Here is a 26,036-nt window from a genome sequence, read left to right on the forward strand (position 1 = left end):
GAACCATCATGAGCTAATAATTGCAGGATAAACCCCAGATGTGGCTTTATTAATAGTTTAGGCATTTCTCAACTGCTGGGGTCCATAGACGTGGCTCCCTTTCATCCTGACTTAAGGTCAGAGAGTTGGAGCCCATTATTGCTCCTTCAAGGTTAAACCATTGAATGTTTGGCCTAAAGTGTGGCTATTGTGTGTCTTGCTTTGACGACAGGTTATTTGGCCTAAAGTGTAGCTAATGACTGCCGCACCTTGACAGCAGGGTATTTGGCTTAGGGTGTGGTTTTCAGATGTTTTGGGTTTTGAGAAGGTAATTACAATTGCTTCTTGTTTGTATCATGGTAAGGAAGTATTTTGCCTTCCCCCCTTTTGATTGGAGTGTATAAGAACTTTGAGTAATAAACTTGGGGCTGATCCTGGTATTCTCTGGGTGCCCTCCTAACTCTTTATCTTGTTCCTTGTCTAATTCTTTCTTCAATCCACACTCCTCCTTCCAAGCACAAACTGGGTAAGTCTGCTGAATCAGACACTCAACTCAATCTAGAGATAATCAAAATGGGTCATCAAAGAGGCATTATCCTGTTGTTGCAAGACAAACCCTTTCTCAAAGCTGTGATGATGTAATGCCTCAAACTCTTACTCACTAGGAAGTATACGTGATGACTTCATGAAAACAAATAAATAAATAAATGATTGTGCAGAACAACCTCCTTCATAAAGCATTGAGTACTTCCTAGTCTACCTTTCAGAATTAAGAAATTCAGTGGAGAGCTGACCATACTCCCACCACAATTGTGGTGGTCAATGTGTCAAGCACTGAGATTGTGGTCAGATGACCTGGACCAGTCTGGCTCTGGGGTCCTTAGCACTGTGCCTGGAGACATAGGGCCCAATGAATATATCCATCTCAAGAAATTGAAAGATACTATGAAAATCAGACATTCTAAGTTTTTAAAGGGATAAGTCTAATGGGTAGAAAACAAGAGGAGACAGCACAGATACAATTTACCTTGTGACTTTTTTTAAGACACAGTGTGATTTATAAATTGAGCCTTTCCCCCAATTTATAAATTGTCCCAAATATCATTAACTACACTGAGACATCGAGACTAAAACGATGAAAATTAATCTCATTTATTATTCAGCACCTAATGAACCATGTGAGCCACAGAAATTATTTTTAAATCCCATTATCTATATACATCAGAAGAAATATTTGCTCTTAAAGATTTAAGATTTGAATCTTAGAGAAACTGAGCTGACTCATAAGAAAAATGAAGAAGGATTAACCAATTATCATGTGGAAATTCTCCCACAGGAATGGACATTGTACTGGCTGGCTTTATGTGTCAACTTGACCCAAGCTAGAGTCATCAGAGAGGAAGGACCCTCAGCTGAGGAAATGCTCCATGAGGTCCACAAGCTGTGAGACTTTTCTAAACTAGTGATCAATGTGCGAGGGCCCAGCCCATGTAGGTGGTCCCGGGTTCTGTAAGAAAACAGGCTGAGCAAGCCATGGGGAGCGAGCAGTAAGCCTCTGCATCAGCTCCTGCCTCTACATTCCTGTCCTGTTTGAGTTCCTGTCCTGACTTCCTTCAAAGATGAACAGCAATGATGAACAGAAGTGTAAGCCAAATGAACCCTTTCCTCCCCAAGTTGCCTTTTGGTCATGGTGTTTCATCACCGTGATAGCAACCCTAACTAAGGCAGGCATACAGATTGTCAGTGTGTCTTGCATTGGAGGATAGAGAAAACCATGGTTACACAGAGAACTGCTGGTTAGGACCAGCCAACTTCACAATCCAGTAAGCAAAACCAAGAGAGTATGAGTCACCTATGGTCATCACTGCCACCCCACTTCCTTGTCGTATTCTGATGTAGCCCTGTAAACTGGATCTGCTGGGGATAACTGTGGCAGCAACTGTATTTATGATGGCCCTTCTCACAGAAACTACAAGTTACATTTTCTCTTTTCATAAATTTTTATGAGACTTTCAGCTTGATTGTAGTGCGGTTGGGGAGGCACATGGACAACCCTGAATGTGTGGGGGTCAGAGGACAACCTGTAGGCGTTGGTTCTCTCCTTCTACTGGCATGAGTCCCAGGGATGGATCACAAATCACCCAGGCCTGGTAGCAAGTGCTTTCATCTGCTAAGCCACTTCAGTGACCCGAGTCTGTGTTTCCTCAGTTTCTCTCTTGGGGCTGATGTGGGCAGGTAGGTCTGCACCCCGCTTTCTGTCTTTACTTTAGAATGGTTTAATATATGTTTCCTGATCTGGGGTGTAGAGTATTCACATTGCATATGCAAGGCCTTGTATTTGATCACTGACATTGAATGATAAGCTAATTAAAATATCAAGGATGGTTCTGAATAACTCTATTGTAGTAACTCACATATATTAGCAATAGTCCTTTTTTTTCTTTTTTCAGTACTTGTTTTATTGTGTGTATATGAGTGTTTTGCCTGCATGCGTGAGTACCATATGCATGCTTGGTGCCTGAGGAGGTAGTGAGCCTCTATATGGGTGCTGGGAATTGAACCCTAGTCCTCTGTAAGAACAGCAAGTGCTCTTAACCACTGAACCAACTCTCCAGGACCAGCAATCGTCCTTTAAGGATGACGAACAAAGCCTCAGCTGTCCTTCCTTATTAATGAACATCTATCAGTGTTTCCACTCCCACTTTGCTACATCTGAGCAAAAGTATCAGTGTCTAGGTAAGTTTCTTAGTTTTCCCAAGTTTGTGTGCACGTGTGTGCGTGAGTGCGTGCGTGTGTGGTGTGTGTGTGTGTGTGTGTGTGTGTGTGTGTGTGTGTGTGTGTGTGTGTCCTGGTTAGCTTAGGGCAAGACAGACAAGTCAAGCTGAAACTGACTTGAAAACTTCTTCCCTACTGGATAGCTTTCAGGCCACTGAAACGTGCTAGGCAGGGTGTTGCCAGGGAAAGCCATCAACTGTATTACCCAGCAGTGAATACTGACCTGCTATACAAGATGTGCCCGTGTGAAACAGTGGCATGAAGGCTATGGAGGCAACCAATAGCTTCCGAGTCGAATCAGACAGGCAACTTTAAAAGACCTTTGAGGGGCCTCAGCTGGGGTACCCAGCAAAGTGATATAAACAAGTCTGCAGTTCTTGCCTAGTGGACCTGGAAGGCAAGAGGTTGTGGTTTTAGACAGCTTGTAGCATCGCAGTGCAGAGGGGATTTGTCTTCTTCCTATGCACCTCCAGCATAGGTTTTCCTAGGAATAAGGACACTACCAGACATTTGATTTTCAGAGACAAAATTGGAAAATTCTGGGCAAATCCTTATGATGCAAGAATTTAAAAGTATTGGAGAAATAGACCTTACTGAGGGAATCAAATTAACTAATCTAAAAGAAGGCACACTAGAAGACCCATCTAGCCCCTCCCTGTCTGCCCAACATAACTCCAACTGCCTCTCCTCTCCTTGTCACCATATCCTGACACACACCTCTGGCAGAAGCCTCCTGTCCCGCCAGAGGCCAGGCCAACATCCTGAACCCCAGGCGAGACAGCCCCCACCCCTCCTGCGCTCACCCAGCATAACTTTAACTGTTCTTCCTCTCTTCATCACATCTCTGGTGGAAGGAAGCCTTCTACCCCATCAGAGGCTATGCCAGCTCCCTGAAAACCAGGTAAGCCACACACACACCCCCACCCTGTCTGCACCTACCCAGCATTTCCCCAAGTGCCACTCCTCTCCTTGTCACCTTATCTCAACCCATGCCTCTGACAGAAGTCTCCTACTCCATACTCCATTAGAGGCCAGGCCAGTATCTTGAACCCCAAGTAAGAATGCCCCTCACCCTGCCTATACTTACCCAACATAACTCCAACTGCCCTTCCTCTCCTCATCACCACATTCCAGCCCACACCTCTAGTGGAAGCCATCTACCCAGAGGCCAGGCCAAAATCCTGAACCTGAGAAACAAGACCAACTCCCTAAAGACAGGCAAACGTCTCCTACTCAACCAGAAGCCAGGCCAGTATCCTCAACCACAGAATACCCCCTGACCAGATCAGAGGCCACACACATAGCCAGAACTCCAGTCCCAAACTTGCACAGCAAGCCTCTGATAGGTCAAAGGCCATCATAAGTCCAGCCCCCAATGTAAGCAGAGACTCTCTACTCAATTACAGCCCATGGCTGCCAGAAGAACAGAGGGGAAACAGAAACCAAGGAAGAAAACACCCATCCAACAAAAGCAAATCCAGAAATTGGCACCTAGAACTATAATCACTCCAAATCCAGATACCTACATATAAGAGTAAGAACACAAACAATACCATCCAGGGCAATAAGTCACCACCAGAGCTCAGCTATCCCATTACAGCAAGCCTGGAATATTCCAATACAACTGAGCATAAGAAAATGACCCTAAAACCAACTTTATGACTATGGTAGAGGTCTTTAAAGAGGAAATGAATAAATCCTTTAAAGAAATTGAGGAAAAGACAATCAAAAAAATTGGAGGAAATCAACAAATCTCTTAAAGAGTGCCAAGAAAATCAAGAAAAAAAAGTTGATGGAAACCAACAAAACTATTCAAGAACTGAAAATGAAAACAAAAACAATTAAAGCACACACACACACACATACACACATACACACACACACACACACACACACACACACTGAGGGAACTCTGGAAATGGAACAGCTAGGAATCTAGATAAGCAAATAGGAACCACAGATGCAAACATCACCAACAGAACACAAGATATAGAAGAGAGAATCTCAGGCATTGAAGACACAATAGAAGAAATAGATACATCAATCACAAAAAAAGTTAAATCTAAAAAAAATTCCTAACACAAAACCTGCAGGAAATCAGGGACATTATGAAAAAAAGCAAAGACAATAATCATAAGAATAGAGGAAGGAGAAGATTCCCAGCTCAAAAGTTCAGAAAATATCTTCATTATATCAAAGAAGAAAGTTTTCCTAACCTAAAGAAGAAGATGCCTATAAAGGTACAAGACACTTACAGAATATCAAATAAATTGTACCAGAAAAGAAAGATACCTTGCACATAATTACCAAAATAACAAACACAGACAACAAAGAAAGAATACTAAAAGCTGCAAGAGAAAAAGACCAAACAATGTATATGGACAGACATAGTAAAATTACACCTGACTTCTCAGTGGCAATTCTAAAAGCCAGAAGGGTCTGGACAGATGTGCTGCAGACTCTAAGAGACCACAGATGCCAGTTCAGACTACTGTACACATCAAAACACATCAAAACTTTCAATCGCCATAGATGGAGAAAACAAGATAAAGCCAAATTTCAATGATATCTATCTACAAATCCAGCCCTATGGAAGGTATTATAAGAAAAACTTCAAGCCCAGGAGGTTAACCACACCCACTAAAACACAGGCAATATATAATCCTGAACCAGCAAAACCCAAAGAAGGAAAATGCACACACAGGCACACTATCGTCAACAGCAACAACAAAATAACAGGAATTAACAATCGTTGGTCATTGATAGCCCTCACTATCAATAGACTCAACCCCCAATAAAAAGACAGACTAACAAAATGTTTGTGAAAACAAGATGCATTCTTCTGAAGCATAAAAGAAACACACCTCAATATCAAAGATAGACATTAGCATAAATGGTTGGGGAAAGATTTTCTAAGCAAATGGCTCACAGAAGCAAGTGGGTGCAGCTATTCCAATAGGTAACAAAATATACTTCAAGCCAAAATTCATCAAAAGAGATGGGAAAGGACTCTTCATACTCATCAAAGCGAAAAATCCACCAAGATAGTATCTCAATTCTCAACAACTATGCCCCAAACACAAGGGCACCCACTTTTGTAAAGAAAACATTATTCAACCTTAAATCACACATTGATCCTCACATGTTGTAGTGGGAGACTTCACTACCCCAGTCTCACCAACGGACTGGTCATCCAGATGAAACCAAACAGAGAGATACTGGAGCTAACAGATGTTATATGACTCAGATGGGCCTAATAGATACCTACAGAACATTTCACACAAACACAAAAGAGTATACCTTCTTCTCAACACCTCATAGAACCCTCTCCAAAACTGACCAAACACTCTGTTACAAAGAATGTCTCAAAAATTGAAATAATCCCCTGAATCCTACCAGACTACCACAGATTAAAGTGGATTCCAACAATAACAAAAAGCCTACAAACACATGGAAACTACACAACTCACTACTGAATTACCATTGTGTCAAGGAAGAAATAAAAAAATAAACTAAAGACTTCCTGGAATTCAATGAAAACGAATGCACAACATACCCAAACCTATGGGACACTTTGAAGTCGGTACTCAGAGGAAAGTTCATAGCACTAAGTTCTTCATAAAGAATTTGGAGAGTTCTCACACTAGTGACTTATTGGTACATCTGAAAGTTCTAGGGAAAAAAGGAAGCAAACACACCCAAAAGGGGTATACAGCAGGAAATAATCATAGTAAGGGCTGAAATCAATAAAATAGAAACACAGAGCAATACAAAAAAAATCAATGAAACAACGAGTTGGTTCTTTGAGAAAGTTAACAAGATAGCCTTTATCCAAACTAACTAAAACACACAGAGAGTATCCAAATTAAGAAAATCAGGAATGAAAGTGGACATAACACCAAACACTGAAGAAATCCAGAAAAATCATTAGGTCATAGTTCAAAAACCTGTACTCCAAAAAATTGGAAAATCAAAAGAAAAATGAACCTATAACTCCTAAGGAAATAGAAGCAGTCATTAAAAGTCACCCAACCAAAAAAAAAAAACCAGGGCCAGAATTATAACACAAATTCAAAGAAGAGTTAATTTTATATCAGAATTATACCAGAATTTCAAAGAAGAGCTAATCCCGATACTCCTCAAATTAATCCCCAGAATAGGAACAAAAAAACATTGCCAAATACTTCTTAAGAGGTCACACTCACCCTGATAGCCAAACTACAGAAACACTCAACAAATCATCCTGAGTGAGGTAACCGAAACCTGGAAACACAAACATGGTATGTACTCACTTATAAGTGGATATTAGCTGTAAAGTAAAGGATAGCCATGCTACCATCCACAGACCCAGAGAAGCTAGGTCACAAGGAGTGCTCAAGAGCGGGGACATGGATCTCCATGTGAACTGGAAATAAAAGAGATTTTTTGGGTGGACTGGGGGCAGATGGGGTAGGAACAGGAGGGATGGGGGAAACCAAGGGAGGAGTACTAAAAGAGATGACTGGAAAGGAGGTGCATTTCAGGGTCAGGGAGAAACCTAGTGCAAGGAAATCTCCCAGGAATCTACAAATGACCCTGGCTTAGACTCCTAGCAACAGGAGATACACAGCCTGAACTGGTCATCTGCTATGACCAGGCAAGACTTCCAGTGGAGAGATTAGGACACCATTCCAGCCACATAACCTTCTCTCTATAGTCTGTCCTGCCTATGGGTTGTGCTGGGTTAAGGATGGCACAGAGGTTGTGGGAGTGGCCAACCAATGACTGATCCAGCCTCAGACCCATGACACTAAAGTGAGCTCACCCCTGACACTGCCTGCAGCACCTGTACCCAGAGGCTAGATGGCTCTGAGACCTAGAATAGAACCAAACATGACTAGAGAAAGAAAAATGTCAATGTAATGATGTCTAATGGTATTGTTACACTCATAGATCGGTGCCTAGCCCAATTGTCATCAGAGAGGCTTCATCCAGCAACCATGGAAACAGATGCAGAGACCTACAGGCAAATATTAGGTAGAGGGTCTCTGTGGAAGAGGGAGAGGAAGAATTGTAGGAGCCAGGGGGTCAAGGGCACCACAAGAAAAAACACAAAAACAATTAACCTGGGAGCATAGCTGCTCACAGAGAATGAACTGACAACCGGGGAGCCTGCACGGGACTGACCTTGGCCCTCTGCATATATGTGACACTGTTTGCGTAGCTTGGTCTTCTTCTACAACTCCTAACAGTGGAATCAGGGGCTGTCAGCTGTCTCTGACTCTTTTGCTGGCCTTTGGGACCCTATTTCTCATATTGCCTTGCTCAGTCTTACTACAAGGGAGATACTTAGTCTTACTGCAATTTGGTATGCCATGCTTTGTTGATAGCCATGGGAGGCCTGCCCTGTCCTGAATGGAGACTATGGGGCAGAAGGAAGTGGGTGCAGAGAGGACGTAGGGGAGAGACTGGGAGGAGAGGAGGGACGGGAACTTTTAAATTTAGGGTAAAATACAAGAGCACTCATAATTTCCTAGCTAACTACCGGTTAGTGATTTGGTCAAACGCGACTCTTCTCTCTGCCTCAGGTACTCTCCTCTTAGCTCATGAGCATCCTTGCAGCTGCCTCCAATTTCATGGCGGAAGTGCAGAAGCACGTTTCTGTATTGGAGAAAAACAGCCATTGCTCCCTAGAAGCCTAAATTTAAATCTCTATTTCTTAAAACACTTTCAAAAAAATTACAAAAAGATGTGACATTAACACCAAAAAAAAAGCTATTAGATATGCAAATGGTCGTCTGTGACAGGAAACCTAATGAAGACAGCAGACAACAGGAAGTCTCTTAGAGTAGTTGGGAAATGTCACAGCCGGGAAAGGTGGGTGGGGCTGAGTCATGACTGGGGAATTATCACTTAATGTCTTCCAATTATCTACCAAATGACTCCAGGTGATTCTTTTAGTAGACACTCTTTATAGCACATCTGAAAGTAATTAATCCAGGAAGAAAGAAATGCAAATTACTTAAAAAGAAATGGCAGCAGTATTTATGTACATGCTTGGATATTTTATATTTTATACTTAGAAGAGGAGATCCTGAGTCACGAGGTCCAGAACTTCCCTGCTTCTGTGCGGACTCCAGAAGCATCTATGGATCTAGAATGAAGACAAGACTGACACTAATTCTTCAGTTCAAAGGGGCACTGTGTCCCATTTGGTGGAATGCATCATTTCCCTTTTAACAGTTTGGACCAATGGTAAGTTCTCATTTTCTTCACATTTTACAACAATGGCTATTAAATGGGTGTTATGTGCTCCTTGTACATATGTTCAGATCGGCAACAAAATAAAATGCATTTTGGACTCCTAGAGGATGCTTGAGGAAGATGGAAGAGGAGAGAGGTACTGAATGGCTGGCTCATTGATGCTGGCTGCTCTTGAAGAAGACCTGTGCTGCCCAAATACTCAAGGATACAAGTAGAGTTTGCCATAGAAGATGGGAGTGAGGTTTCCTATATGGAATGGGAGTGGAGTTATCCATAGAGAACGGTAACCACATCCTGAAAGAAAACCTCTCCCAGCAGCTATCAGCTCTCCCTCTCCCAGTAACCAATGGGTCCTCAGCTAGGTAGGGGACTTCCCTACACCATTTTTTAAACATTATGTCTATTTCTCTGATAAATACATAAAAACATTGTGCTTAGATCAAACCCACTCTGCAATCCCCTCTCCAACTATTCCTAGATACCCCCACCTCCAAAGTCCCCACCCATATTTCTGTCTTTAGTAGTTCTAACTAGTGCTGCCTTCATGCTCGTGGGTATGGTACATCCATCGGAGCATGGGCAATCCACCATGGGCCACACCACTCCCTCAGGGACCATCAACTACAAACAGCTTCTTGGCTAGGGGTGAGTCTTCATGAGTCCCTCCCTTCTCCAGGATGGGATGTCCTCTGGCTTGATCTTCTGCGGGTCTTGTGTAGACAGCCCCTGCAGCTGTCATTTCATAATACCCCATCATGCCAAGAAGTCAACACTTTGCAGCAATTGTCCCCAAGCTCCAGCTCTTTCTGCTCCCTCTTCCTATGTGGTCCCCAGACCTTGGGGATGAGGGTGTGATAAAGATGTCCTTCTTAGGGCTGCGCACTGCACAGTTACCCTTTTCTACATGAAAGTACTCCTACTGATAAGGGTAAAAATAGAACTAGTCTATGTGAAGAAGGATAGTGTTTAGAAATCCATTTGATACTTATGTCCTTTTAGTCAAATAGTAGTAGTGGATCCTATGGCCTCCCCAGCCACAGATTCTTGGCCAGATTATGACGTTACTCTAGTGAATTTTACCTACAGAATTAAACTGTAAATTATTTGCATATATTCATAAGAAAACTATTGCCTTCTCACTTTAGCTTTGCATCTCCATTAAAATTCAAGGGGAACTCACTCACATAGACACACAAGACAAAGAACCAGTGCTCCAGGGCGAGTATATGTTATCTCAAGGCAGTCCCAATTTGATAATCACCATGTTCAACATGTTCTGTACCCAAAACCCAATGCATGAACAGGCAGGCTTCCTAAAGAAAATTCCTTTAGCAACACCAAAACTGCACGTTCCTCTCCTGGGAGCTGTTTGTTTGGAGCTGTTATATTGGAGAGAATATAGTGAACTTATACAAGATTAAATCTATGATAGTAGGGAAACACAGACAAAAGTTTCTAGGGAATATTTTCCGTTCTCTGTTAGACCTGTTATTATGTCACAGTGAAGGTGAGAATGGAGACATGTATGCATTTATAGTGTGTTCAAAAGCAAACACTTAACCTGTAAGAAGGAAAAATCCTTGAAGGGTATGCATGAAAGCCTTTAAGACAAATCTTTTTGATAATCTATAGTGTAACCTTTACCTGGAGGCATTTGATGAAGGTGAAAACCAAGGCACTGATCCGTTGCTGAGCTGTAGTAACAGGAGCAGAGATGGGCATAGGGAAGACTCTCCCTGGTGGAAACAAACCACGGAAACAACACTCTGTAATTCTTACTCACATTGTCACGTAGCTAGTAAATGCATAACAAGTATTCTAACAGACAAGATCATCATGAAACAGAAATCCCAAAAGGCAAAAGGATGTCAAATTAAAACAACAATGGGTTGGTGAATTAGCAGATTAGGATTTTAAGATAATTATGTAAGGGTTAATCAAGATGACTAAAATTTTAATGGCATTAAGGGAGAAATGGGAAAAATATGTTATGAGAAACTAGAAAATGCCATCTTTTGGGACTCTACCCACTGATTTGTGAGATGTGATCTCCAGGCTGATACTATCAGAAGTCAAGTTTGAGGTACATGTTGACTGTATCTACAAGTGGGCTGTGTTGGAAGAACATCTTTATTGTAATAGAAAAACTCAGACATGCCCTGTGTTGATTGTGAGGACAGAAAACTATTTGTATGTGTGTAGGGGGGAGTACACATTCTAGACTGTTGGAAATTAATATCCAATTATTAAAATGAACACATATGATTAGCAAAAACCAAAAAGCTACATAATCTTCTAAATCAATACAGAAAATTATTTGACAGCAACTACTCCTCATTTATGGTTTAGGAAAAATTCTAAACAAAATGTGCAAACACACAGGTGTTTAAAATATACATCATTTGCATGATAATTATATTTTTTAAATATAATTAGGGCTTATTGTTTATCACATTACCAGCGGGTTGTAATCCTAAAGGTATTCACAGAAATGAACTTTTGCAAATGGATGTATATCACTTCCCAGAATTTGGCAGTTTGAAATATGTACACCATACCATAGATACATTCTCAGGCTTCCAATGGGCTACTGCCCTCAGCTCTGAAAAAGCTGATTCTGTTATTACACACCTCTTAGAGGCGATGGCTGTTATGGGTATACCTAAAACAATAAAAACTGACAATGCTCCAGCATATGTCTCCAGTAAATTGGAACAATTTTTCAAATATTATATTATAAAACATGTAACTGGTATACCTTACAATCCCACAGGATTTCCCCAACAGGAGTCCATTCCCTATGGAGAGAAACTATTGCAGCCCAGATATGGGAAGGAGGACCTGGGCCATCCCCCAAATGACAGACTTTGATGGTCCCCCGTGGAGAGCCTCATTATCCCTGGGGAGTGGGTGTGGGATTGGTTGGGAGGAGGGTCAGTGGGAAGCATGGGAGAATGGGAGTGTGAGGGAATGGGGGGATTGATATGTATAAAAAATACTTAAAATTAAAAAAAAGAATATACTTCGTTTAAATTGTAAGTACAGAGTGCTAATGTAACCATGGGGAAATAGTTAAAAGGGGACCCTCCTCTGAAATGCACCACAATACTGTGTAAAACAGCTGAATTGATCAGTAGAGGAAAGTCTGCTTATGAACGCAGTATGAAAAGTTATCTTATTCCACACTATTGAAAATTAATATCACGCCATTAAGTTGAAAGGTAAATAGTCTATATCTTCAGTGGACAACACATGTGGGAGCTCAAGGTACAATTTTGGAGACAACAGAATAAAAAGAACTCCGCACGGGGATATGGGAAGCAGGGCCGTGCCAGGAAAGTGCAGAAGGCTGCACCTTCATCCATGATGGGTGAGAGCCGGGGTCCTTCCTCTGCATCTAATTATGTTTTAGCTGTAGCCCTCTCTGATCATCACAGCAAAAGATTAGTGAAAGCAACAATTGGGCCTTGGTCAGTCACAGGTCTGATATTCATTGTTAACGTTCAGGGACATACTTAAACATAATAAAAGCTATATACAGTAAACCAACAGCCAACATCAAACTAAATGGACAGAAACTCAACGCAATTCCTCTAAAATCAGGAACAAAACAAGGCTGTCCACTCTCTCCATACCTTTTCAACATGGTACTTGAAGTTCTAGCTATTGCCATACGACAACAAAGGGGAATCAAGGGGATACAAATTGGGAAGGAAGAGGTCAAACTTTCACTGTTTGCAGACGATATGATAGTTTACATCAATGACCCAAAGAACTCTACCAGGGAACTCTTACAGCTGATTAACACCTTCAGCAAAGTGGCAGGCTACAAGATCAACTCAAGAAAATCAGTAGCCCTACTATATACAGATGATAAAAGGGCTGAAAGAGAAATCAGAGAAACATCACCCTTTACAATTGCCACAAACAACATAAAATACCTTGGGGTAACGCTAACCAAACAAGTGAAAGACCTGTATTGTAAGAACTTTGAATCTTTAAAGAAAGAAATTAAAGAAGACCTCAGAAAATGGAAAGACCTCCCATGCTCTTGGATAGGTAGGATCAATGTAGTAAAAATGGCAATCCTGCCAAAAGCAATCTACAGATTCAATGCAATCCCCATTAAAATCCCAGCACAGTTCTTCACAGACCTTGAAAGAACAATAATCAATTTTGTATGGAAAAACAAAAGACCCAGGATAGCCAAAACAACCCTGTTCAACAAGGCAACGTCCGGAGGCATCATCATCCCTGACCTCAAGCTCTATTATAGAGCTATAGTCCTGAAAACAGCTTGGTATTGGCACAAAAATAGACAGGTAGACCAATGGAATCGAATTGAAAATCCGGGTATTAACCCACACACGTACGAACATCTGATCTTTGACAAAGAAGCTAAAAATATACAATGGAATAAAGAAAGCATCTTCAACAAATGGTGCTGGCATAATTGGAGACTGGCATGTAGAAGAATGCAGATCGACCCATGTCTATCGCCATGCACAAAACTTAAGTCCAAATGGATCAAAGACCTCAACATAAATCCAGCCACACTGAACCTCTTAGAAGAGAAAGTGGGTGGTACCCTTGAACGAATTGGTACAGGAGACAGCTTCCTGAACATAACACCAGTAGCACAGGCAGTAAGATCAACAATTAATAAATGGGACCTACTGAAACTGAGAAGCTTCTGTAAGGCAAAGGACACAGTCAGCAAGACAAAAAGGCAGCCCACAGAATGGGAAAAAATATTCACTAATTCCACATCTGACAGAGGGTTGATCTCCAAAATTTACAAAGAACTCAAGAAGCAAGTCTCCAAAACACCAAAGGACCCTATTAAAAAGTGGGCTGCAGAACTAAATAGAGAGTTTTCAATAGAGGAGTCTAAAATGGCTGAGAGGCACTTGAGAAAGTGCTCAACATCCTTAGCCATCCGGGAAATGCAAATCAAAACAACTCTCAGATACCATCTCATCCCTGTCAGAATGGCTAAAATCAAAAACACCAATGACAATTTATGCTGGAGAGGATGTGGTGAAAGGGGGACACTCCTCCATTGCTGGTGGGAGTGCCAACTGGTTCAGCCACTTTGGAAATCAGTGTGGAGATTCCTCAGAAAAATGGGAATAAACCTACCACAAGACCCAGCAACTCCACTCTTAGGCATATATCCAAAAGATGCCCATTCATACAACAAAGATGTCTGTTCCACTATGTTCATAGCAGCTTTATTTGTAATTGCCAGAACATGGAAGCAACCTAGATGTCCCTCACCTGAAGAGTGGATAGAGAAAATGTGGTACATCTACACAATGGAGTACTATTCAGCAGAAAAAAATAATGGAATCATGAGATTCGCAGGCAAATGGATGACACTAGAAGAAACCATCCTGAGTGAGGTAGCCCAGTCACAAAAAGAGAAACATGGCATGTACTCTCTCATATATGGATTTTAGACATAGATCTGGGGAGTGCCAGCCTACAATCCTATGGCCAGAGAGTCTGGGAAACAGAAACTTTATTTAGTGGCTGATCGAAGAAGAGGCAGACTCCCTTGGTTAAGTACTGAGCTGAACTCAAGAAAGCCAGTAACAGAGAGGGAGGACTGATGATCAAAGGGATTAAGACTGGGCTGGTTTAACCCCCAGAAACAGCTGACCAGACAAAGGCTAACTCTTGAATCCCAGGCATTAGCCTGGGAATCCAGCATGGGACTGATCAAGACCCCCCTGAATCTGGGTGTCAGTGAAGAGGCCTAGGGAATCTATTGAGCCTTGGGCAGCAGATCAGTACCCATCCCAAGTATACACACGGACTTTGGACGCCCATAGAACAATGTGAGGCGCACTCTCACCCTGAACTCTTGGGGAAGGGTCTAGGCCCTGCCCTATATGAAATGACACACTATGCACACCCCCATGGAGGGCCTCACCCTCCCTGGAGAAATGAGGGGATAACGGGGGGGGGGGAGGGCACGGGGGGAAGGGAGGGAATGGGAGAGGGACCTGGAACTGACTTGTGAAGCAACCTTGTTTCTTATCTAAATTTAAACTGGAAAATAAAATTTAAAAAAAAAACAAAGTAGGAAACCCATTAAAAAAAAAAACGTTCAATTCCAAATGGAGAAATTAAAAAGTAATCATGAGGAAGTAATGGCAATTGTGTTGAAAATATTTTAAAAGAGAGAAAGAAATGTTACTCCATGGGCAGAGAGTTTTTTAAACATCACAGATCTTGAACAGAAATAAAAATAAATTTTGTTGTAAATTCTCTTGTAAAAATTCACACTATTAATAAGATAACCACTCCTATTAATTTAGTTCATGTCAAATAGCACTTATAATTGTTTTATTTTAGAGTAAATTATACATGCAAAGATTGCATCTAGTAAAACTTTAAAGAAGACATGTTTTGAAGTAATAGGCAGTAATATCTTGTCCAAGACAGATTAAGTTTTGCACTACATATTTTAATCTGCATACTTCTGACAAGCTTATCTATTCCTTCACAAATAATGGGAGAACATTAAGTAGTTTTCTACTAATAGAATAAAGTTTCCTTCCAAAACTGAACAAATATGCAACAGAAAGCCCAAAATTGCAGTCCTGGCTTTTGCTGTGTAACTAAAAAGAGTAATTGAGAGAGAAGTGCTTAAAAACTAATTATATACTTTTTCTAAAACTCTACTGTTTAAAGTGTAGGACACATCTAGCCTGACATCTACAAACTCCCTATCATTAAAGGGAAGTAAGAAGCGCAGTCTGAGTTAGTCAAGACTTGTGTACACTAGCTCAAATTCCTCCAAGCTTCAGTGTGAACATCTGTAAGAATTACAGTCTGAAATAGAAGGTACAAATGTCTGTAATCAAAACTTTGAATGTCTGGTATTTAGCCTGTCCATGGCATCTTTTTGTTTTCTAGCATTTCGTATTATAAACCTGACAGTGTAATTCATCTTTCTCTTAGCCCAGTAATCCAAGCATGGCTAGAATCAGACAATTCTCTATCTCTGACCCGTCAATTGCTATATAGAAATATTTCAGCTTTTACATTGGATATGAATTATTAATTTACTCATTTGTTTGAAGTATATTTTAACTGGTAAATGTATCATCCATGTACTGTTCCAAGTGTTGAGCTGTAGAAGATATGGAGATCCCTACATTCATAAAGTTTTGTTGATAGTGTTTTGAAGTTTAGCCACTATGAGCATAACGTCTGCATAATTAATTCTGCGAGTGTGAAAGGAACTAGGAAGTGATTCTGTCAACCTGCAGACAGATGTGCTCTACTGAGGGACAGGGAAAGTTTGATTTGCTGGTATACTGTGCTACCTATACAGAGTCACATTGTTCCCAAAATGGAACTAGAGATGTCTAGAACTTACTGAGAGCTGGGAAGTCTTTAGATTCAGTGACTGCATTGATTATCATATATTATTTTGTAGAAAATTTGGCATTTAATGAAGACATTTAAAATATTAGTCATGTTAGCATATCTAATTAGAGAATCTGTTTAAATGTATCATTATGTGCCTAGACTGAGCACAAAGACACAATAATGAATAAAGTCACATTTCCTATGTTCCTTCAACATAGTTCCTTCAACAAGTAAAAATCTAGTGGGAGCAACTGCACACACACACACACCACCACCACCACCACCACCACCACCACCACCACCACCACCACAACCACAACCATCATCGTTCCTAGCAGCCAACTACTGTAGCTGCACAAATTATGGTATATGGGATTGGGGTGAGAAATTAGTTTTATTGAAGAGAACATCACTTACATGAGAAACCTTTACGCCAGGGTCTGTGCTCTGAGCATGCAGTATCAGCTCTCTCTGAGACCCGACCAGAACTCCAAGAGAAGGTGGCCAGCCTCTCCTTTGTTCTTTATCCCACCCCACGTATGCACCTGTGGCCACGCCCAAACGGACTTGATCAGCGCCACAGGTACCTAGTACAATCTCCCCCTACAAACTACCACGGGTTCTATGCACAGACAGTTTTCTACACAGTGACACATAACCAAGCCCTTCCCAGGCATCAGGAACAATGAATGTATCTACAGCCGTAAACTGAGTCACTGGAGCCAGGTGAAGAAGGGATGATTGCTGCCACCCTTGTAAAGACTCTGGAAGCCTCACAGAAGAACTGGGTGGTAAAGAGATGTGCGCTAAGTCACCAGATTGTGTCAACCAGAGAGGAGAGGGGAGAAAGCAATGTTCCCTATTTTGATTTTAGACTTTTTTAAATCCACAACTGAAGATGTCTTGAAGTGTTCTCTCTTCCCCTGCCTATGAACTAGGATGGGCTAATTTCCCCAGAGAAATTAGAGAAGATGCAGAGCAGACACAGGTGTCCCAGCTTGTCCCAAACAGCAAATAGTTACAGACACAGCACAGACCCAAGAAAGCAAAAACTAAACACCCAGTTACGCTCAGCTCAAACTTCCAGTCTGCAGAACTGTGAAATAAATGGGCATTGTTTTAAATCACAACACTTAAAAACTATTGTTGAGTTTCGTTCCAAGGTCACTTATTTTAAGCCTCTCAAACACTAAGTGAGAGGAGAAATGAAGCTCACACAGCTGAGCATGCCGGGAAAGGAAAGCTTAGACTTGGGGGTTTCAGGAAAAGCAAGTGATACAGAGGCGTTCATTGTTAAATCACAAATATTTGCAAATAATTATGAGTAATTACCAAGTTGTCCTCCAGTTACGATCAAAACATGAGGAAGATGTGAGGGTACGTTGTTAAGAATAAGGAAGAGAGAACAGCTTTGAAAGCTCATCTAATGTAAATATGCAAGGGTGGTGGCAGTGAATTACTTCATGCCATATCATAAGCACATTTATAACAGGAGCGTGAAAACAGTTTCTCAGAATTTCACGATTTAGTTATGATGGAATTTTGAAAGTTGGCACAAAGGTCATTAGTGAGAAGCCTCAGGCATAAACCCTTCCGAGTTGACTTTGTTGGACACAACATCAGTCATGGCACAGCTGTGTCTTAGAGTATCTAATTCCTGTTTGGTTTACACATGACTTACACACTATAGTAATGTGTTCTTTACTGGCATTAAGCATGCTTTAAAGACTGGCCTGGCTCTAGTTTAGTTTGTCTCGTTATTAGGTCCTGGTTCCTGTGTTTTTGAGCATGGCTGGATGCTGGAAAGGGGCAACCTCCTGATGCTGAGGAGGCATAGATGTAGGGTCGCTGCTCTTAGACAAGCATTTCACTCTGAAATCAGTGCAGGAGAAGTGAGCTCCACGGGTTCGTGTCGCATCACTGAGTTTTATCCTCTGCAGATCCGCTGCTTCCTTAACGCTCCTGTGAGCTGCTTCGCCAACCCCCTTAACTCTCAAGAGCAGCACCCACACTTCCCCTAATTACCACAAACATGCATGACTCAACAATAAAGTCCCTGTCATCCCCTTTCCTAAAATACCACGTCTATTTCTGCTCCTTCCAGTGTATGCTTACCCGCTCCTTTCACTCAGATAGTACTTAAAAACTGATGTTTCAAATGTCCTTAGGAATTGTGTCATTGTGTGCCATCATTTTCTAGACTAAAAGGCATTATGGGAGCCAAATTAATTGATTTAAAGGCACCCCATTCTCTGTCAGCCAGTTGTGGAGTTAGCCATGAGAGTGTGTTTGAGTGCAAGGGAAATAAATGCTTTTTGCTTTTTCTTGCTGAAGACACTGGGCTGTCCGTGGCTTCTAGGACTAAACACACTCCCCTATTTCTTTCCTACCTCCACTCATTTCTTGGCCTCATCTCCTTTTCTGACACTTCAGACTGGGTGTTCTCAATCCTGCCTTCTCTGCACTCAGTCCTTACTTGAGTGACCACACACAGAGCTCTGTCCTCAACGCCACACTTGGTGCTCACTGCCAGAGGCACAGCCCCTCTGTCCTCACTCTCTTGAGAACGCCAGTCCCACATATCCTTAACACTAAGGAGGCCAGAGGTTCACATGTAAAAAGCAGAATTTCCATCACCTCTCCAAATGAACACATTTCTCAACCCGTTTCCAGCCCAATAAAGACACTTCCATTCACCTACTTTTGGGGGGCAGAGGGAACTAACCTACAGAATCACCCATTTCTGATAATATCTCAAGCACTGTATACGAAACGTCCTGGGATTCTTTTCAGTGTGACAATGCTGATCCAAGCCAACATCATATTACCTGTACTTCTGTGTCCCCACACAGCTCCTGGAAGATGCTCACCACTTAGAAATCACGTGCTGCCAACTACATCTCAGCTCTACTCTCCACACAGTTCCCTGTCACTTGTAGAATGGGATATTTTAATCTATCGTCAGGGATATACTTCTGTTGTTAAAACTTGCCTAGCATGCATAAGACCCTGGATTCAGTCACTAGCACCTCCTAACTCAATGTGGCAGTGTAAAATAAAAAGCTGTTTATCTCTACCAGGGCTTTCAAGGTAATGTATGCTAATCTTTGAAGATGTCCTCCCTCCCCACATGCACCACCATCTTTGAAATGCCTCACTGTAGAGCCTTTCTGGATGTTTTTCTCTCTACTTAAAGTTCTTTGCTCTCTGACATTCCAACAGTTGCTGGATCAGATAATTAACACACCTGTGACTTTCTGCACTACTTGGTAAGAACCTTCATGACTGCAAAGACTGAAATGGCACCCGGACTCTCCACCTTCCTGCCATAACTAAAGTGGCACCCAACTCTTCACCTTCCTGCCTTGGTTAAAATGGCACCCGACTCCTCACCTTCCTGATTGCCATTTTCACTGCTACTTAGGAGAAATAATGCGAGAATGTCATAGCAGCCTGGAGTCATCCTGCAAGCCAAATCCAGAGGACTCTGAGTCATAGGTGCCATAGAGCTGGCCTCAATTTGAGCCAATGGCATCTGGGTCAATGGTCTGTGTCTGAGCATGGAAAGCGTGAGACCTGTGCATGGTGGACACCTCTTCTTCTAGCTCAGCTTTCTGGAGAGAACGCCTTTGCCACCATCTCCACAGAAAGGGAGAATGAAGGTGATACCCAACGAAGGTCTCTGGTCCAGAGCCCAGGGCTTTTAAACTTCCTGTCAAGCTTTGTGTGCTAGCATCGGCTGTCTTCTTTATATAGTAAGCATGGCCATGTTTCGCTGTGTTCTGAAATGAACAGTCAGACTACACCTATGAGCACTGTGCTGTTCCACACAGTGAATGGGTTGCAGATGAGGCAGGAGTGGGGGACTGAGATAAAATTCCTAACATACAGTTTAAGGCAGAAAATAATAACTTCCACAAGATGGATACCTAGAATTTTATGGAGCTCAAAGTGAGTTATAAATCCCATCTCAACACAGTCAGGAAAAGTTTCAAAGAAATGGAAATTTTAGTGTTTGTAAGAACATGGATTCTGAAGGAGAAAAAGAAAATATTTCTAGTGGGGAAAGCTACACAATAAATATCACAGTGGCGAGATATTTATGAACTGGGGAACGAGAAGAGGGAACCACTGCTAGCTTCATCTGTGTCTCTGCCCCGTTTACGTAGGGAATTAACTCGAGGATCAGCCCTGGATACCCAAGCCTATACTAATAAGGTGGTATTTTTACATTACGTCATCTCTGAATTACTTAAGATACCTGGTACAATAAAGTACTATACAAACAGTCATGTTGGACTATATGGAGACAGATGACATGAAGAAAGTGTGTCCATGGTTAATGAAGACATGGTGTCAAATGAATTCAAATGTGGTGCCCATTTTACAATAGAACAACATGAACATTGCTAAAAAGAGTAATTGGGTATCTATGTGTGGCAGATGTTGAAGGCCAAGCAGAAAAGTGATTTTCACTCTAGAGATAATAGAAGTTGCTAGAAATCTTTTATTTATTTAGTGTGTGTGTGTGTGTGTGTGTGTGTGTGTGTGTGTGTGTTCATGAGCATATGGGAGGTCAAAAGACAATTTGCATAAGTCATCTCTCTTCTCTTACCATATGGGTTCCAGAGATGAAACTTGAGTGTTGGGCTTAGTTGCAAGCTTTCTTACCTGCCTAGCCATCTTGCTGACCCTGTTAGTTTTAAATGTGGGTTTTCTGTTAGCAGAAAAAAGCATCAGTCTCAATCCTGCAAGACCATCAAGGGTCAGTCTGTTGGACATGTAGTGCCTGAAGCTGTGTTGGCTCTGGATCTGGGATGTCTGCTCAGTGCCCACAGAAAGGGCTTGCTGCCTGGCCTGTGGCTGACTGGGGTGGTGGGACTGTAATTGGTGTTGCCTACTGGCAAAAGTTGTTTTGTTTTTTTTTCAAGACAGGGTTTCTCTGTATTGTTTTGGAGGCTGTCCTGGAACTCTCTCTGTAGACCAGGCTGGCCTCGAACTCACAGAGATCCGCCTACCTCTGCCTCCTGAGTGCTGGGGTTAAAGGTGTGCACTGCCACCACCCAGCGACAACTGTAATTTTTATAACTACAGTTTTGGTGACAGATTGAGATGGACAGAAGTTAAGGGATTTGCTGTGGGCACATATTGCTGACTTTAGAGCTAGAATCCATGCACAGACCTTTTTTCCTTCTCTCATACATTACATCCTGACCGTAGTTTCTCTTCCCTCCACTCCCTCCAGTTCCCCACCTCTCCTCTCCCCCATCTCCACTGATTATCCAATTTCCTTCAGAAGCAGGCTTCCCAGGGATACCAACCAAATATGGCATAACAAGTTACACAAAGACTATGCACAAACCCCCATATCAGGGCTGGTTCAGGCAATCCAGTAGGAGGGACAGGGCCCCATGAGCAGGCAAAAGAGTCAGAGACACTAACCCACTATCAGGAATCTCACAAGAACTCCAAGATGCACAACTATAACATACATGCAGGGGCCCTAGCTCAGACCTATACAAACTCTGTGACTGTCACTTCAGTCTCTGTGAGCCCTGTGAGCGCTGCTAGTTGGTTCTGTGGGCTGTCTTCATGAAGCCCTAAAGCATTCTGGCTATTACAATTCTTTCCCTTGCCTCTTCCACTGGGTTCCCCAAGCTCTGCCTAATAGTTAGCTGTGGATCTCTATGTCTGTTCCCATCAGTAGCTGGGTGAAGCCTCTCTGATGACAACTGAGCTAGGCTCTGATGTATGAGTATAACAGAATGTCATTAGGAATCATTTCATTGCCTTTTATTTGTTCATTTGTTTGGCCAGTCATGTGTGGTTCTATTCTAGGTCTCTGGGCTATCCAACCTCTGGTTCCTAGACAACCATGCTGTGCCAAGCAAGGGCTCCCTCTCATGGCATAGGCTTCTAGTTGGACCACTCATTGGTTGGCCACTCCTGCAAGTTCTACGCCACTGTTTGTAACACAAATAATAAAAACCCAGAGACAGATATTGGGCTTCAAGCTGAGGATCACAGAAGCAAAGCAGCCAACCCTCTAGCTTTTACCTCAACCAAGGCTGGAAGAGGGATCCTGACCTCAATGTGGCTGGAGACTAATTGCCAGATGACTTACTACTGAATGCCGCATTCCTATCTTATATACCTCTCTAGTGCTGGGATTAAAAGTGTGAGCTCTGTTTCTCTTTTAGACTGATTCACTATTGTATAGCCCTGAGTAGCCTTGAACTCACAGAGATCCATCTGCCTCTGTCTCCTGAGTCCTGAGATTAAAGATGTGTGCCACCACTGCCCAGCTTATGTGGCTGTCTAGTGTAGCTGGCTTTGCAATCTGATCTTCAGTGGCTTTATTCAGTCATAAGCAATGTATCACCACAATTCATGTTTTAAGGAAGCCTAAATTAGCATAAGAAAAACTATATACAATATATACAGGCAACAGTTACATCAACACCATCTAGTCCATTTGCATTTGACAAATTCAGAGAATATACTCCATTATCTATCCTATCTTGGTGAGTCCGAAAGTCATGTGCCTCATTTACTTTCTATTCTATATTGCATTATCAAATTATCTTTTAATGTCTCTCAAACTTTTATAGTTCATACCTTTTTAGTGAGTTTCTTTTCTAAGTCTGGTAAACAAGGCAAACTATAACTATCTAGTCTTCAACTCCCTCAGAGACCCAAGAAGGAAATAATATTAACTTAGTAAGCAGGAAGAATGAGCAAGCAACTTCCAAAAAAGTGTGAGAAATGACAAAAACAGCTGGCTGCCTGGACAGTTACCCAAGGTTCTTCTGCACGGTTGGGGCATCCATCTTCAGCCTATAGGCCTAGAATATCTGACAGACGTTTCTATGAAGCAGGATTTCTGAAGTATTGTCTGATGGGGAAGTCCTGTGTATATATCAATAAAGCACTGTTGGCCAATAGGGAAGCAAGATAGATGGGACTAGGAGTTGATGAGGATTCTGGAAAAGAGAAACACAGGCAGAAACAATGTAGCTCACCAGAGGAGTAAGAGGTCCAGACCCTTTTCTCTGATAAGAGAAATACTTAGATTAACTATTATGGGCTAAATACTTAAGACAGAGCTAGCCAGTAAGAAACAAGCAAACAGTCAACAGCTTGATAATTAATATAGCATCCTGTATGTTATTGGTGGACTGAAACTGTGACAAGGCCCAGGCAGATGGTGGGGAAGGCTACACTCTACAGACTGTCCTGTCTTGTCTTGGCAAGGTTTGCATTCATTCTCTTTTGTGTCCTGTTTGTCCAATTTGGACAGCATAATGTCAGCATTAAACGCAAGGGTACTTCCATATGGAGTTTCTTCAATGTCCATCATTTTCTCTGAAGTAGATTGGTGTTGTCAAGAGCAGACATGTGTCATTGTCATAAAAAAGAACCTATGTTAGTAAAACATCTTTAATGCCGTAGTCTGTAGATCTCTGAAGTGTTTGACAACAACTTGTCTTTCTAAAATATATCTCTGTCTGACCTTAAAAACATATCTAATGTGTTTACAAGTTTGATTGTAATAGGTGACTAATTACTAACCTGTATTTCCTTATTATTCTATAACAACTTTCAAGGACAAGGAATTTGCATTACATTGTTAAATGAACTGTATAAGTACAATACCTTGAAGAAGATTAGAAATGTATGTACAGTATGTTTTAACAAAATTAATCTCAAATTTGTATCAATATACAAAATTTGTATACAATATACAAAAATCCAATCCAATGTAAAGTATTTAAAACTAGTAGTTGCTTTTTAAAAGTATATTCAATAATCTACCTTTTGTTTTATCATATCTATATCCTCTACTATATTCCACTACTTTTCTAAAACAGATTAAATAATATACACTTTTTATCCTATCTACATCCCCCTTTTTTCTTTTCAGAGCAAGAACTCTGAATCTAATCCCCTTTGTTCAACTTCCTATTGACCATAATCAGTAACAACTTGTAACCAACCCTCTAAACAATGACAAATATCCATAACCCAATGAAAGACCCAAAACCGCCCACCCCACCTCTTGGGAACGTGGGCATCATGTTCCTAAAATTACTTCCTCCTGTCAGGGATAACAGGAACATACCTGAACATAATAAAAGCAATATACAGTAAATCAACAGCCAACATCAAACTAAGTCGAGAGAAACTCAATGTGATTCCTCTAAAATCAGAAACAAGACAAGGCTGTCCACTCTCTCCATATCTCTTCAATATTGTACTTGAAGTTCTAGCTAGAGCAATAAGAAAACCAAAGGAGATCAGGGGGATACAAATTGGAAAGGAAGAAGTCAAACTTTCACTTTTGCAGATGATACGATAGGTTACATAAGTAACCGAAAAAAACTCTACACAGGAACTCCTACAGCTGATAAACACCTTCAGCAAAGTGGCAGGATACAAGATTAATTAAAGAAAAACCAGAATCCCTACTATGGACAGACGATAAATGGGCTGAGAAAGAAATCAGAGAAACATCACCCTTTACAATTGCCACAAACAACAAAAAATATCTTGGGGTAATGCTAACAAAACAAGTGAAAGACCTGTATCGCAAGAACTTTGAGTCTTTAAAGAAAGAAATTAAAGAAGACACAAGAAAATAGAACGATCACCCATGCTCTTGGATAGGTAGGATCAATGTAGTAAAAATGGCAATCCTGCCAAAAGCAATCTCAGATTCCATGTAATCCCCATCAAAATCCTAGCTCAATTCTTCACAGAACTTGAAAGAACAATTCTCAAATTTAAATGGAAAAACAAAAGACCCAGGATAGCCAAAACAATCCTGTATAATAAAGGAACTTCCAGAGGCATCACCATCTCTGACTTCAAGCTCTACTATAGAGCTATAGTCCTGAAAACAGCTTTGTATTGGCACAAAAATAGACAGGTAGACCAATGGAATCAAATTGAAATCCTGATATTAACCCACACACCTAAGAACACTTGATTTTTGACAAAGAAGCTAAAATTATATGATGGAAAAAAGAAAGCATCTTCAATAAATGGATGCTGGCATGTAGAAGACTGTAGATAGATCCATGTCTATCACTATAACAAAACTTAAGTCCAAATGGATCAAAGACCTCAACATAAATGCAGCCACACTGAACCTGTTAGAAGAGAAAGTGGGAGTTACCATTGAACGAATTGGTACAGGAGACTGCTTCCTGAACATTACACCAGTATCACACTGAGATCGACAGTTAATAAATGGAACCTCCTGAAACTGAGAAGCTTCTGTAAGGCAAAGGACACAGTCAACAAGACAAAAAGGCAGTCCACAGAATGGGAAAAGATATTCACTGACCCCATATCTGACAGAGGGCTGATCTCCAAAATTTATGAATAACTCAAGAAGTAAATCTCCAAAACACCAAAGGATCCAATTAAAAAGTGGGGTACAGAACTAAATAGAGAATCTCAATATAGGAGTCTAAAATGGCTGAGAGGCACTTAAGAAAGTGCTCAACATCCCTAGCCATCAGGGAAATGCAAATCAAAACAACTCTGAGATACCATCTTACTCCTGTCAGAATGGCTAAAATCAAAAACACCGAAGACAATTTATGCTGGAGACGATGTGGCGAGAGGGGAACACTCCTCCACTGATT

The 26,036-nt window shown here is 41.4% G+C and overlaps 1 long non-coding RNA gene across 4 annotated transcripts in view; it reads right to left on the reverse strand.

Moving 5' to 3' along the window:
- Positions 1-26,036, reverse strand: part of LOC110342313 — a 105,244-nt gene that overhangs the window by 42,914 nt on the left and 36,294 nt on the right. The window contains exons 3-5 of one of the 4 annotated variants that reach the window (XR_005880338.1): positions 10,642-10,733; positions 8,813-8,887; positions 2,978-3,144 (exon numbers count right to left, since the gene is read on the reverse strand). This is a non-coding gene — a long non-coding RNA (uncharacterized LOC110342313). Of the gene's footprint in view, positions 1-2,977; positions 3,145-8,812; positions 8,888-10,641; positions 10,734-23,181; positions 23,229-26,036 lie in introns of those variants that run through there. The other 3 variants (XR_002384346.1, XR_005880337.1, XR_005880339.1) reach the window with 3 other exon arrangements.

The sequence above is a fragment of the Mesocricetus auratus genome, unplaced genomic scaffold (genome assembly GCF_017639785.1).
Source record: "Mesocricetus auratus isolate SY011 unplaced genomic scaffold, BCM_Maur_2.0 Super-Scaffold_100011, whole genome shotgun sequence".
NCBI lineage: Eukaryota > Metazoa > Chordata > Mammalia > Rodentia > Cricetidae > Mesocricetus > Mesocricetus auratus.